Raw genomic sequence first — 13304 nt, 5'->3', positions numbered from 1 at the left:
AAACCAAAAGAAAGAAAATATTTCTGTCACTCCAATCCAGTAGTCACCTTATGAGGGGAACCACAACATTTTAGACAATTCCTAGGAGCAGCAGCTAGCACTGATGTCCATATAGAAGTAAAAATTCCATTGTACACTTATTTTGTTATCACTTACAATCCTACCCCAAGGCCAATACTCTGCTCCAGCGCACAATTCTTCACTCAGGGAAAAATGCTTCACTTTAAGCATATAAACTTGCTAGCACACTGCTAGCTTGGGTTACTGAATTGAACCATTTCATGCTGAATCCTTTTGTTATGTAGCAGCTTGTTGTCTTTCATACATTCATCATCTACACGTTCTCAGGAACAGATCCTGTTCATTTCCTGCTCTATCCTATTTATTACACATTATTTTACAGTAAAGCTTGTAACACAAAATATCTGCTTCCCTTCCACGTTAGCTGCAGCTGTAGCTCAGCAGTGGCTGACACACCCAGTAACTACCTTGCATGTACACATGGTGTCTTCATTAGGTGAAGGATAAAGCAGAGATCTTCTGCCAGACCTTTCAACTCCTAATTTCCTATTATCAAACATCTTGCAAAGTAGGAATCCACTAATACCTGGTCTTTTGGACAATTGGTTATCCCTTTATACCTCCTAAGGAGGCAGAAGCACTGTAATCCATCAAGTTCTCCCACCTGTCTTCTGCTTATAATCTGTTGACAACAGGTGGGAGTACTGAGTCACTTATAGAAGATATTCACAATTCAGGGAGATGGTAGGTGGTCCTGATCTGGCAGGGGGGTTGGACTAGATGATCTTTCAAGATCTCTTCTAAACCTTAAGATTCTGTGATTTTCTTTAAGTGGTAGGCTTCTTGCCACAGTAATACTTTTGTGTGAGCTGCTTGCAGTAGACTCTCAATCGTTCTGTTGGTGTCCCATCGGTGTTTTGATTTTGCAGCATGGCTAGGCCCACATCACTGAAGAGGTCTGATGACATTTTGTTAGAGAAGGGTGCAGAGGGTGGGACTGAGGAAAATAAATCGGGAAGAGGCAAAATACTCTTCTTTAGATTGGTTATGTTATAGTGAATACTGTCACCTCAATGGGTAAAATTAAGCATTAAATTCTTATGAAACTGCTTTCTGTGATTGTAGAAGTGCCTGGTTTCAGCTGGGATAAAGTTTATTTTCTCTCTAGTAGATAGGACAAGTCTATGTTTTGGATTTAGTAGGAGAATAATATTGATAACACATCAATGTTTTAGTTGTTGCTAAGTAGCACTTATCCTAAGTGAAGAACTTTACAGTTTCAGTGAAGAGGTGCACAAAAAGCTGTGAGGAAGCATGGCCAAGGGAGCTGACTCGAAGTAGACAAAGGGCTATTCCATACCACAGGACATCATATTCAGTAGATAAACTTGGGGTAGCTGGCCTAGAGTGGAGGATCATTGCTCAAACATAAGTGAGTGATGGGCAATTGCATTGTGAATCGTTTGCCTTTCCTTGGTTTTTGTTTCTCCCTTCTGTTATCTTCTTTTTCATTACAATTACTAGAGAATTTTATTTTATTTCAATTATTAAACTGATCTTAACTCACCCCATAAATTTTACCTTTTTTCCCCCTGTTCTCGTCTCCCTCCCACCAATGGGGAAGGAGTGAACTAGAGGCTTAGTTGCTTTCTGGGGTTAAACCAGGACAATAGGGTTAAGAAAAAATGCAAGAAAAGATATAAGGGGAGTGGGGATAGTTTGTCCAAAAACAAAGAAGGCTGAAGGGGGTGTTAAGCTGCAGGGATAAGATGACTATTAAACAGAGGAAAAGGGCTTCTGCATTACAGGAAGGGATTGAGCTGTTCTCTCCATTCCCTTGGGAACAGGACAAGCTGTAATGGCCTTAAATTGAGGCAAAGGCTGTTAAGCGTAGGCTTTGAGAAAGAAAGAGCAACGGTCTCAAGCTAAGAAGAGTTAAATAGAGACATCACCAGCATGGTAGGCTGGAGGAACAATATGACCTTGTATGGCTGCTTTTTATGATTTCTTGCTAGGCTAACAGGTATAGAAAATAAGCACTGACTGCTGCAGCCTAGTACTCATGCTGTGAGAAAAAAGTAAAAAAAAATCCCAGCCAACTGCAGTAGGACTCTCCTGCATTTCTTTCACAGCACTGCTCACTTAAAAGTATTTGCCTATAGACATTTGTCAGTGGGCCTTTGGTTAAAGATATAAAGCTTCAATATAAAACACTTGCTACTCATACTAATATTGCAAAAGAGGTGATTTTTCTTTTATTCTGCCTGATAGAACAGGACAGCAGGTGCTGAGGAAGAGAGAGATTTGACAACAACCCACCATGATATCTTGTCCCCTCTTCCAGACCTTGCTAACTAGCTATTAACTGCAATTAATTATATTTTTCCAAGCTACCAAATAGATAAATCCATTTTAATTGTACTAGTGCAATTATTTAATGCAACCTTCTGAATAATGTCTTTAACTCACCACAAGAGAATTCAGAAAGAAAAAATAAAAATACATTTTTAAAAAAAGAAAGTATGAGGGAGGGTAAAAAAGCCATTTAAGGTGTTAAAGAAGAAGGAAAAAAAATAATCTCTCTTTGCACTCAGAAAAACAGAAAACAAGTTGCAGTGACATTTCCAGACTGTAAGCCACACAAATTTAATTTCCAAGGGTTGGATTAAAAAATAAAATTGTAGGAGTCAGTTTTGACTTTTCAAGCCTCCATAAGGTTACTGCTCCCACTATATGGTTCATTATGAAGGAAGATAGGAAGATTTATGTAGGTATTGTAGTGGTTTTGCCTGGGCCAGGTGTTTTGGTAGCTGAGGGAGCTACAGGGGTGGCTTCTTTAAACAAAGAGCTGCCAGAAGTTTCCCCTGTAGCTGATAGGGCTAGGACCAGTCAGTTCTGCAGCTGACCCAGATCTGGCCAATTAGTAACTGAGGTAACACCTCTGTGAATAACATATTTGAGGAGGCAAAGTTGTTGCACAGTTGTTAAACAGCAGCAGGGAATGAGAATATCTTCACAGACACAAAGGTCAGTGGAGAAGGAGGAGGAGGAGATGCTTAGACCCTGAAAGAAGGACTCTTCTGTGACCTATGGTTAGGCAGCTGTGACCCTGTAGTCTATGGAGGCCTCTGGGAAGAAGAGACTCACTCATGGGAGGAGCCCATGCCAGAGTGGATGGATGCTTGAAGGAGGCTGTGACTCCATGGGAAGTCCACACTGGAGCAAGTTCCTGGCAGGACCTGGGAGTCTGTGGGGAGAGAGGAGCCCAGGACAGAGCAGGTTTGCTGTCAGGACTTGTGATCCTGTGAGGGACTCTGGTTGGAACAGCCAATACCTGAAGGACTGTTCTCCTGGTAGATGACCCATTTTGGGGCAGGGTCTGAGGAGCTGCCCCCATGGGAGACCCCATGCTGGAGCAGTTCATGAGGAGCTGCAGCCCATGGGAAGGACCCATGCTGGAGAAGTTTGTGAGGGACTGTCTCCCATGGGAGGGACCCCGTAGTGTAGCAGTGAGAAGTGTGATGATGCCTCCCCCTGAGAAGCAGAGGCAAAGTCCTTCTGTAATGAACTGACTGTAACCCCCATCCCCTGTGCTGCTGAGGGGGAAGGAAGGAGAGTCCTGGGAAGAAGGAGAGGTGTGGGGAGGTGCTTTAAGATTCAGTTTTATTGCTCATCTCCCTGATCTTATTGTTCCTTTAATAAATCAAACCTTTTTCTCCCCAGGTTGAGTCTGTTTTGCCTGTAATGCTAATTGCTGAGCTATCTCCCTGTCCTTATCTTGACTCACAAACCGCTTGCTATATTTCTCTCTCTCTCCTGTACAGTTTAGGGGAGGGCGTGATTTTATGACTTGGTGGACACCTGGCTAAACCACCACAAGGTATCACTCTTCCTTGCTCATTTTTTTTTTTTCATAGAAAAGTAATTTGGTATGGGATTTACTGTAACTTGAAGGTTTTGCTAAGTCAAGTGCCACCTAACCTCCGTCTCTTGCATCCCCCAGAACAAGAGGACTCCATGAGGGTGCCATTGCATAAGATGGCTCTCATGCCTATGTGCTGCATGACTGGCTGTGGACGGGGACACCTCTGGTAGGTTACATCAGCCCTGTCACATGGACACATGTGCACCATTGCCTGTAGAACCCCAAGGTAGGTACTGTAAGGCTATACCGACAGACAGCACACCTCCACGCAGGACTATGACACTTCTTAATCCTGTCTTCTGAATGGCAATCTGACTAGAAATGGGAAGGAAAAAATAAAATTCATAGAGAAATTCCTAAGACAATGGGAACCACAGCTCCCTTGCTAGTATAAAAGCCTTTGGCTAATCAAGACACATCATGTTTACATGCTGAAAGTTGATGGGGATTGCACAAAATCCAAGCAGTTTTGCTGTTTTCTAAGTCAGTGTTTACTGGATCTTGGTTGGTAGCATCAGAGACTACAACTTTCCAAAGAAACTAAGAGATTTATGTGCTCAGTCTCCTCACAGGGGAAAGAAATAATCAGTGAGACTGAAGGGCTAAAACCAAAGCAGGACATACTTGTTTATGTTTGGCTGGCTAGGTACAGTCTACATATGTGTGTGTGCAAACATGTATGTGTGTGTGGGTACCTGGAAAGCTATAGTGCTCTTATACACATACCAGAGTAGGTTCTGTGAACCACCAGTAGTCAGTTATGTCAGGAATATATGTGATAACCAGATATCCTCTGAGAGTAACTTTTAGCCATAGCTAAATTCGATAAATTGAAGTTATGGACACCCACTTCAGCTTTTATTAATATGCATTGAGATCAATCGGCTTAGACTTAACATGTAAACACTTGAAAATTAGTTTATCCATAATCAGCACCTTTTAATGTCCATTCAGATAGAGGACTAAATAAAAACACAGGAGGAGGCATTTGTCTTCCACACAAAATCATACAAAAAGTCTCTTTTTATTAAATATACATTATTTACAGTTTAAGTCTTTCTTCTGTACAACAGTAACCATAGAAAACAAAAGAAGCTAAGGCTAAATTTTTTCAATCCCCCCCCAACAGTGTATTAAGACGTATTACATTGTCTACAAAACCGACTTGGACTGAGGCAACGACTTGTGGAATTCTCTTTAGAAAACCAGATAGTGAAAGGGGAATAATCTAAATCTCCATTTTGCTTTTTACTGTAACTGAGAGACTCTTGCATTACCCTTGAATAGACCATTAAAATAAAAAAAAGTCTTTTTTTTTTTGCTTTACTGTAATGAGCTGTGTTCTCAGAGATTTACTTAATATAACTTGAGTAGAACAAAGTAAAATGAATGATGAAGGGCTCATCTGTAGAAAGAGCCAATTTTTTATTATTACAAGTATTTAATCTCAGCTAGCTTTCACAGCCTATGAAACTGCTTTTTTTTTTTTTGCTTTTTAGGGTGCCTTCATTTTACAAGTAGGATACAGTTCACCACATATGCCCACCCAGGGGTGAACTCCACTAAAATCCCATAAAGTCCTCTGTGGTGCCACCCTTTCCCCTACACACGCTTCCAGAAACTCCTGAAGGTGATTTAAGTCATGTTATGAGCTAAAGTGGAGCTGAATTGCATTGCCTTATCCCAAGTTTTATCCACAGTTCTGCTAGAAGACACACACAATTGCAGTGAATGCAACTCTTGTTGACAGCAGTAGGGGATGATGAATATAAGGTCGTGACTTGAATTCATATATGTCAGCCCTAGTTTGCAGGAGATCATCACTGCCCTTGCCTAGGGCAACCTGAGGCTAAATTAATCTGTGATGTATCTATATTGACCTCAACAGGATTGCAACCAGGTCTGAAGCTGGCTCTGTTTCTTTCACAATGTGTGTTTTGAAGCAAACCAGGTACAACAATGTTTAGCTTCTTGCTAGATATATCTAGATACAAAGGTCCATGTTAAATATTTCATTTGCAAAACTCATGAGAGTAGAGGTTTTTATGGTTGGATGCCTTAAAAAAAAAAGGTACCTGCTTGCTTTCCTAATGTCTACCTGACATTTCATGGAGGGGCTTAGGTGTTCAAGTACCCCTCTCTGTTGTGAACAGAATGTGAGGCTTCAACTGGCTGTACCTGCACCTTACTTGAGGCAATCAGTTCTCTTTCTTAACCATATGCGTGCTCAGCATTGGCTTCAATGACAAAATACATCAGAAAATGACTTGCCTAAATGATGCAAGAAGGAACTGTCAAGGGCATGCAAAAGTGAGTAAATAATTTTCCATGCAGAAATTGTATTGGATGGACTCTCTTTAGGACTGTGGGACTGAAATCCAGGAAGAGAGTAATGACTGGCGTATTAAGAACCAAATGGTGTTGCAATGTGAACACTAGTCAGCAGATTGGAAAATAGCTGTCACAAGCATCCTGAGGGAGAGATGGGGAGAAGATTGTCTCTAAGCAAGCACAATTCTTTGGATCACCTGTTGCATGCAATGTTTCATTAAATGTTTTGATTGGTTGAGGGAAATCATCCCCAGTTCTTTTTTGGGAGAGCTCCAATGATCTAACTAGAGAGATTCAGATTAGTATAGATAGAAGTTTGACATTTTCTCCCCTGTTGGAAGTACATTTCTCATACTTTACAAATTATCAGGGCAATTAAGGCTATGTTTTGACAGGTTCAGTAGAAATTAATTCCATGGCAAAAGTGAATTTTGGAAAAAGACTTGAAACCCTCATGTCTACTTGATGGTTACCTTGCCTGCTTTCCAACAGTATAACCTTTCTGAGATACTTTGCCTCCTGCACTGCCTCATCGCATTTGTAATTTGGAGAGCTCGTGTCCCCATTCCCCCTTACAGGTCACCACGTTTTGGTGTCTACATCTCCATGGTGGAGTTCAATCTCCCTTCTGGTTGAACACTCAGCTGACATCATAATTTTTTAAAATTTCTAATTTCTCTGACTGTCAGGAGAAAAATAATAACCTTAGTTAGAAGTGTAACACAAATTTCTCTGCCTCCTACCACCAACTTGATAGGCCCAGATTTTGAAAAAAAAGGAGAGAAAAAGAAAACAGGGGTGAACTATTAATGGAGTGACACTGTCAGCACAAACTGTTGCCTTAATTCTTCCTTAGCTCCGCTTTTTGACTCAGTACATTACAAACAACAAATAACGAGCTTACAAATTACAACAGTTCACCAGAAAGTGTGCTTTTTTTCAGTTTTTGTTTTTGTCAGAGTAACTTAGTGCAAAAGATCACAAAAAATAAATGCCAATACATAGAAATATCCAAACTCCTATATGTGTGACCCAAAATAAAGAAAGGAAAAAAGCTATTTCAGACCCAACAGAAGAGCTTCATGTACAAAAGGAGCACAGAGGAGGGAGCTCCCCACACTGAAAGGGGATGTGGAGAACTTTTCATTGGAAAAGGAAGCACAGCAAAGTGCGGAACCAAAGGAAACAGATCATGCTTTGAAGGTGTGATAGTAACTTGTAAAGAAAACCCAAAAACCCTCCAAGGTCATGATGTAACCCTAACTGTAGTCAACCAAGAGTCCTCCCACCAACCTCAAAAGTCTCTGAAAAGGCCCTTGGTTTGGCAGGGGTTTAACTGTATCACATGGCTTGTTTGATAAATAGGCATTACAAAACTGCATGAAAGCTTTGAAATAGCACTTGTCTTAGAGAAACTCACAAGGTCTCAGGTTTTGCTCAAGTCTTTTACAAAGTGTTGCTTTCTGAAAAATAAATAAAGTATATAAAAAACCCTTTGTGTCTGTGAAGAGCTGGCAGTGAAGAACAATAGTTGAAACTGGTCTTCTTCAGTGCAAGCGTTGTGTACATGATGGCAACAAACAACAATGGCATGAGATGGTGGAGCACAAAGGGGTCAAATGCTACCTCCGGTTACACTGTTGTTGAAGTGAAGGACACATTTCAACTGACTGGTTTACACTGCTGGAAAAGAAGGTTGACTTTTTTCTGAATATGGTTTGGTTTTGTTTTTTTTTTCCAGGGATTCATCTCATCAAGAACTGAGGGGTTCTGGATGGGCACTTAGTGTAATTTGAAAAGCCAACAGGTATTACACATATCTCCTTGGGGCTAGAAGATATCTAGCAGATGATTCTTACTGGAGCTACAGAGATACTCTAGTTTGTTTCAAATGGCACCACACATGCAGGGCTAGAAAGCTATCTTAGGAATCATGACTTTCAGTTATAAAATCTGTGTAAATCTCTCTACTTGTAGGCTATCTGCCAAACCTCCTACACAAGGCAATGACTGGATATAGAATAGACTGGAAGGAAAGCTATCTTCCATGCCCCACAGGTTACTGACAAGGTGGCCACAAACTCAATTGGGTGCTTAGACACCTGATTTTCATGTATTTGGCTAAAAGCTGATGCATGCATTTCCTAAGCAGAAATGTCTAGCTGAATTTTGGATGCAAGGTGTTCTTTCTTGATCCCAGCTAGCATCTAAAAAAAAATAAAACCCAAGTCTCTTTAAAGTTCTGCACAGATATGTCTACTGGAGCTGCAAGACTAATGTAAAATTCATACAGGCAGATAAATTCTGCTAGAATTAGCTAACCTATTGCCAGGAAAGCCTCTGTCTCTATAATTAATTGAGAGAAAGATGCATCTGTAGAAAATGGTTGATTTAATCTTAAAGGACATCTGAGATATTTGCCCTGTTGTCACTGACCACAGGACAGGGCTGGATGACAAGTGTAAAACTGGCAGCCTTTAAAACCAAATGCAAAAAGAAACAAACCCAAAAGAGTCAGATAAAAGTAATCTTCAAGTGCTTCTATAGGTCTAGGACTCAATCTTATTCTCAGCAAAATCAATAGTTCACTAAGAGAAGATTCATATCCTTTCACTATAGTGAAACTATATGATGTATTGATTGCTTCTCACCCCATAAGTTAAATATGTGATCAGTTAAACACTAATACAGACAAACATCTCATTAAAATAAGGGGTTTTACTTACACTGTAAAAATTAAGGAATTGCTAAATAGAATGTGTCAAGTATATCTAGATCAGGTTAAAACAAAGCAGTGAGAAAGTATCTCATGTTTCTCTTTTGGCTATCGATTTTAACTCAAATATCAGGAGAATCTCATGGCCTAATATGACTTGATAACAGTATAATCATAAATATTGTTTTCACAGTTACTTTGACCAGATGAGAACCCTTGTTTAACCAATACGAACTAAAAATCTGTCTTTTGTTTGGTTTTGTTTTGCAGATATACTATTAAGTGTTGTGCCTAGGCAAGAATGAGAAAAAAGAAATGCACCTGTTAAAAATATACTCAGAGTACTCACACTGTCTTGTCTCTCTTATGCAAATAAGGACAAATGAAATACTTACTGCAAATTACATAGATGACTCACTTAGGACCGACATTTTATTTCCAAAAGAGAAGTGGGACTAAGCTTGCAGAGGTATTTAAATGTCTTGTAGTATTTTAAAAACATTTCACAGCAAAGCAGAAGCAGAAACCAAACTGAAATTAATTTGAGTCAAGTGCTCATTTTGCTTAGTCACTTAAGCATTGATCCACACCCTCAAGAGACTAAATTCCTTCGAAAGCTCACACTTCACTCAGGTTGCAGTTTATGTGTCACCTAATGTTAGTGAGATTTAGCTTTCTGACAGACAGCTTTCATTTATTTTCTATAGCCAGATGCTAGTGTTCTCAGATAGTCCTTCTAGGTGCCCGACTCAGACTTTGAATGACTAATACCTTTATAAGTATGACTGTTACTGGCCAAGTAAGTTCTGTAAAACAGGAATTTCCAGTGCCTAAATCCAAATTGTCACAGTTTGACATGGAGCTATTTCTGGTAAGGGGGAAGGGCTGTAAAGCTGTAAAGATGGCTCCTCTAAGAAGTTGCTTGAAACTCTCCCCAGCTCTCAGTCAGATTAACTTCTGAGGCTGAGCCAATTAGATGCCTCCACAATCACTTTTTTAGGAAGAAGAAGCCAGAAGAGGAGTGTTCTTCCTGTTCGTTCTTCTTTTCTGGCCGGTGGTGGTGCAAGGAGTTGGAAGAGAGAGAAGTAACCATATGGACCCCAAGGTCAGTGAGGGAAGAGAGGAGGAGGTGTGCTGGAGCAGAGACCCCCCTGCATCCTGTGGAGAGGACTGGTGAAGCTGAGAATTGTTTGCACTTTGTAAAAGACCTTGCACCAAGGGTAGTGACTATGCTCAGAGGAGGCTGTATCCCATGGGAGGGACCCTTTATTTGCAGAAGCTGTAGCTGCTGGGAAGAACTCACACTAGAGAAGTTCATTAAGGATTGTGTCTCATTGGAGCAGGGGAAAAATGCAAGAAGTCATTCTGCTCTGAGAAGAGAGAAGTGGCAGAGCACATCTGTGAGAGACTGACCACATCCCTCATTCCCTACCCACCCCTGAGCCGTTGATGGAGGAGGAGGTAGAGATATTGGGAGCAATGAGCTGGGCCTGGGAAGAAAGGAGGGATGGGGGAGAGGGATCTTAAAGTGCTGGTTGTAATTTTCTCAATCATCCTACTCTCCTTTTGCTTTTTGTTCTGTTCTCTTTCTTGCAGGTAGTAGATTAAATTTTCCTTATTTTCCTCTCTAAGTCAAGTACTGGAGTCTGTTTTGCCTGGAACCATAACTGTCAGTGAGCCCTCTCAGCCCTTGTCTCAATCCACAACAAACTTGATTATCTTTTTTTCCTCCCATCTCTCTGGGGCTTCCACCATCCTAACAAGGGTAGGGATGGATGGGGGGCACCAAGCAAGAGACTGTCGTGGTGCTTCATTGCTGCCTTGGCAAAACCATGTCACATATCTAAGTGATTTTAAAATTTCATAGCCTGAAAGTCTCTGCTTAGCAATAATAATTTTCAGAGGTTACATACCGTATCACCAGGAGAAAAAATAGACAATATCCTTCTACCAACCCCCTTCTTTTGTTAAGAAACTTACTTTAGGAAAACAAAGAAAGTCTAAATAATGAAATGACACCTCCAAACAATTGTTTGATACTCAGATTTTCTATCAAAGTAAATCCTGACATTTTATATACTAAAAAGTATTACCCTCTACATTTATGGAAAAATATTACCTGGAATGAAAGCTAAAAGAAAAAAAAAAAAATTAAAGTCCCCTGTTTAAAGAGCAACTTTAACAAAAATAGCAGAAATGGCTTGTGATAGGAAAAAACGACTATTTTAAGCTGTGGAAAAGGAAAATAATTTTAACCTTGGTAGATTTTCTCAAAATTTCATTTCTCGTCCTTTAAAAAAAATAATAATTGCCTTTAACTGGTACTGAAGTAAATCAGATTATGCTCTCACTACAGGAAGCATTATAATGAAAAGAGAAAAAAAAGAAAGGAAGATAAAGACAGGAGTTAACATTAGGGTATTTCATATAGCATCTTTTAGATATCTTTTAACAAGAACAATATTGACATCTTGACTTAGAAGACAGGATTTTAAACAGTGAATCATACAATCATAGAATGGTAGGAGTAGGAAGGGACCTTTAGAGATCATCTAGTCCAACCCCCCTGCAGAAGCAGGTTCACCTAGATCAAGTTGCACAGGAACATATCCAGGCAGGTCTTGAAGACCTTCAAGGAAGGAGACTCCACATCCTCCCTGGGCATACAAATGTCTACATTTGTCCAGGTCTGTAGGATGTAAAAATTCCCATCTCATTACAACCATGGGTATAGATCCATGTGTTTCAGTATACTCATCCATATGTGTAATTCTTTCTTTTTACAGACGCACAGCAACATAGCTAAATTCTTGAGGAGTTTTACCAGCTTGGGTTATGTTAAATGAAGATGAGGAAAAATGGACAAACAAATAATCTACTTACACTGTTTTTTCAGGTTTGGGCTTGGGCACAGCATGCCATTACACCTGCTCTCTGGTCCAGGACTGATCCACTGAGTTGTATCTGTAGCAACACTAATAGTTACATTTGGCAATGGGAACTTGATTCTTTTTGAGAAAGTTCAGCATCTTGCAGAATCAAGCCCAAAGATGACTGAAACTAATTTAGTTGTTTGAGAAAGGAGAGGATTCTGGTTCATTGCTCAGTCTCCCTTTTCCATCTATTCCACTGCTAGAACTGATTTGGGCTTTATTGTTGTATTTTGTAGTAAATTTATTTCTGGAAACTAACATGTAGGAATGCAGAGGGATGATTTTTATGTTTTATCTTGGCTACAGAAACATATACCCCTGTAGGCTTTTCCCTCCTTCCTATTTCATTCTTCATAGAGACAATTAAGTACATTAGGACTTCAGAGATGTCTCACACAGAGACCATTTCAGACTAGATGATTCAAACATGTCCAGAAAAGCCCATGTGCTCGCTTATTCCTTCCCTCCCACCATGCCAAACAAAGCAAGTTTATCTCAGGAAAAGAAGGAAGGAAGGATAAAAGAGAAGTGCTTTGCCAGGATTTCACTGCACAAGATAAAAGCAATGTAAAGGAAATACAGCTGAGTCCATCATTACACATCTCATCATGCAGAAACACTATCAAATAATCACGTATCATACAAACAGCCAGCATGATGCAAAAGGGCTGTTGTCAACCACGGTTGAGGAAGACTGGCACCAATACTAATTTCCTTATAAACAGCTTTATAAAATTACTTGTTTATGGTCCTGGTTATAGGGCTGGCCTCTTATATTCCTCTTCATCTGAGAGCAATACCATTCCAAGATTTCTTTATCTTCACTGGGCACTACTTCTCGTAAAGCCTTCCAAAAGAAATGATGAAGAATCACCCTATTCAAATTGCCATTTACTTATTTTCCCTTGTTTGTCTCCTCTTCCCGTTAAAAAAATAACAAGCTACGTACCTTTGCAATGCACTGCCTGGAAAAATGGCACCTGTTGCACGTGTAACCTCATCTAAAGTCTGATGTGAGTTATTACCTCATACTGTGATTCCTTGATTTTAATCTATCTACAAAGGATCACCATACAGAAACCCTAGGATGACTGCAGAAGGATGTAGGGATCAAAGAAAGAGGTTTCAGCTGCACAATTGTCTTGAATTAATTCTTATCAAGAGTTACTGCAATATTTTTTTTTCCTCAGCTATTGCATTGATTCAACTCCTGTCAGAAATCTTCAAGTCTGACAGCAAACTCTACATATTCTTCAGAAGCCTTGCGAAGGCAGTATGTCACACAGACATATGAAGGGTGTGAAACACCTCCCTTGGTAGAGCTTCTCCATTTCTTACCCTTAGGATGTCTGTGACTGAAAAGGCTTTCAGTCTCACA

Source organism: Colius striatus, chromosome 11 (genome assembly GCF_028858725.1).
Source record: "Colius striatus isolate bColStr4 chromosome 11, bColStr4.1.hap1, whole genome shotgun sequence".
NCBI classification, from domain to species: domain Eukaryota; kingdom Metazoa; phylum Chordata; class Aves; order Coliiformes; family Coliidae; genus Colius; species Colius striatus.
This window is presented reverse-complemented; position numbering follows the sequence as displayed.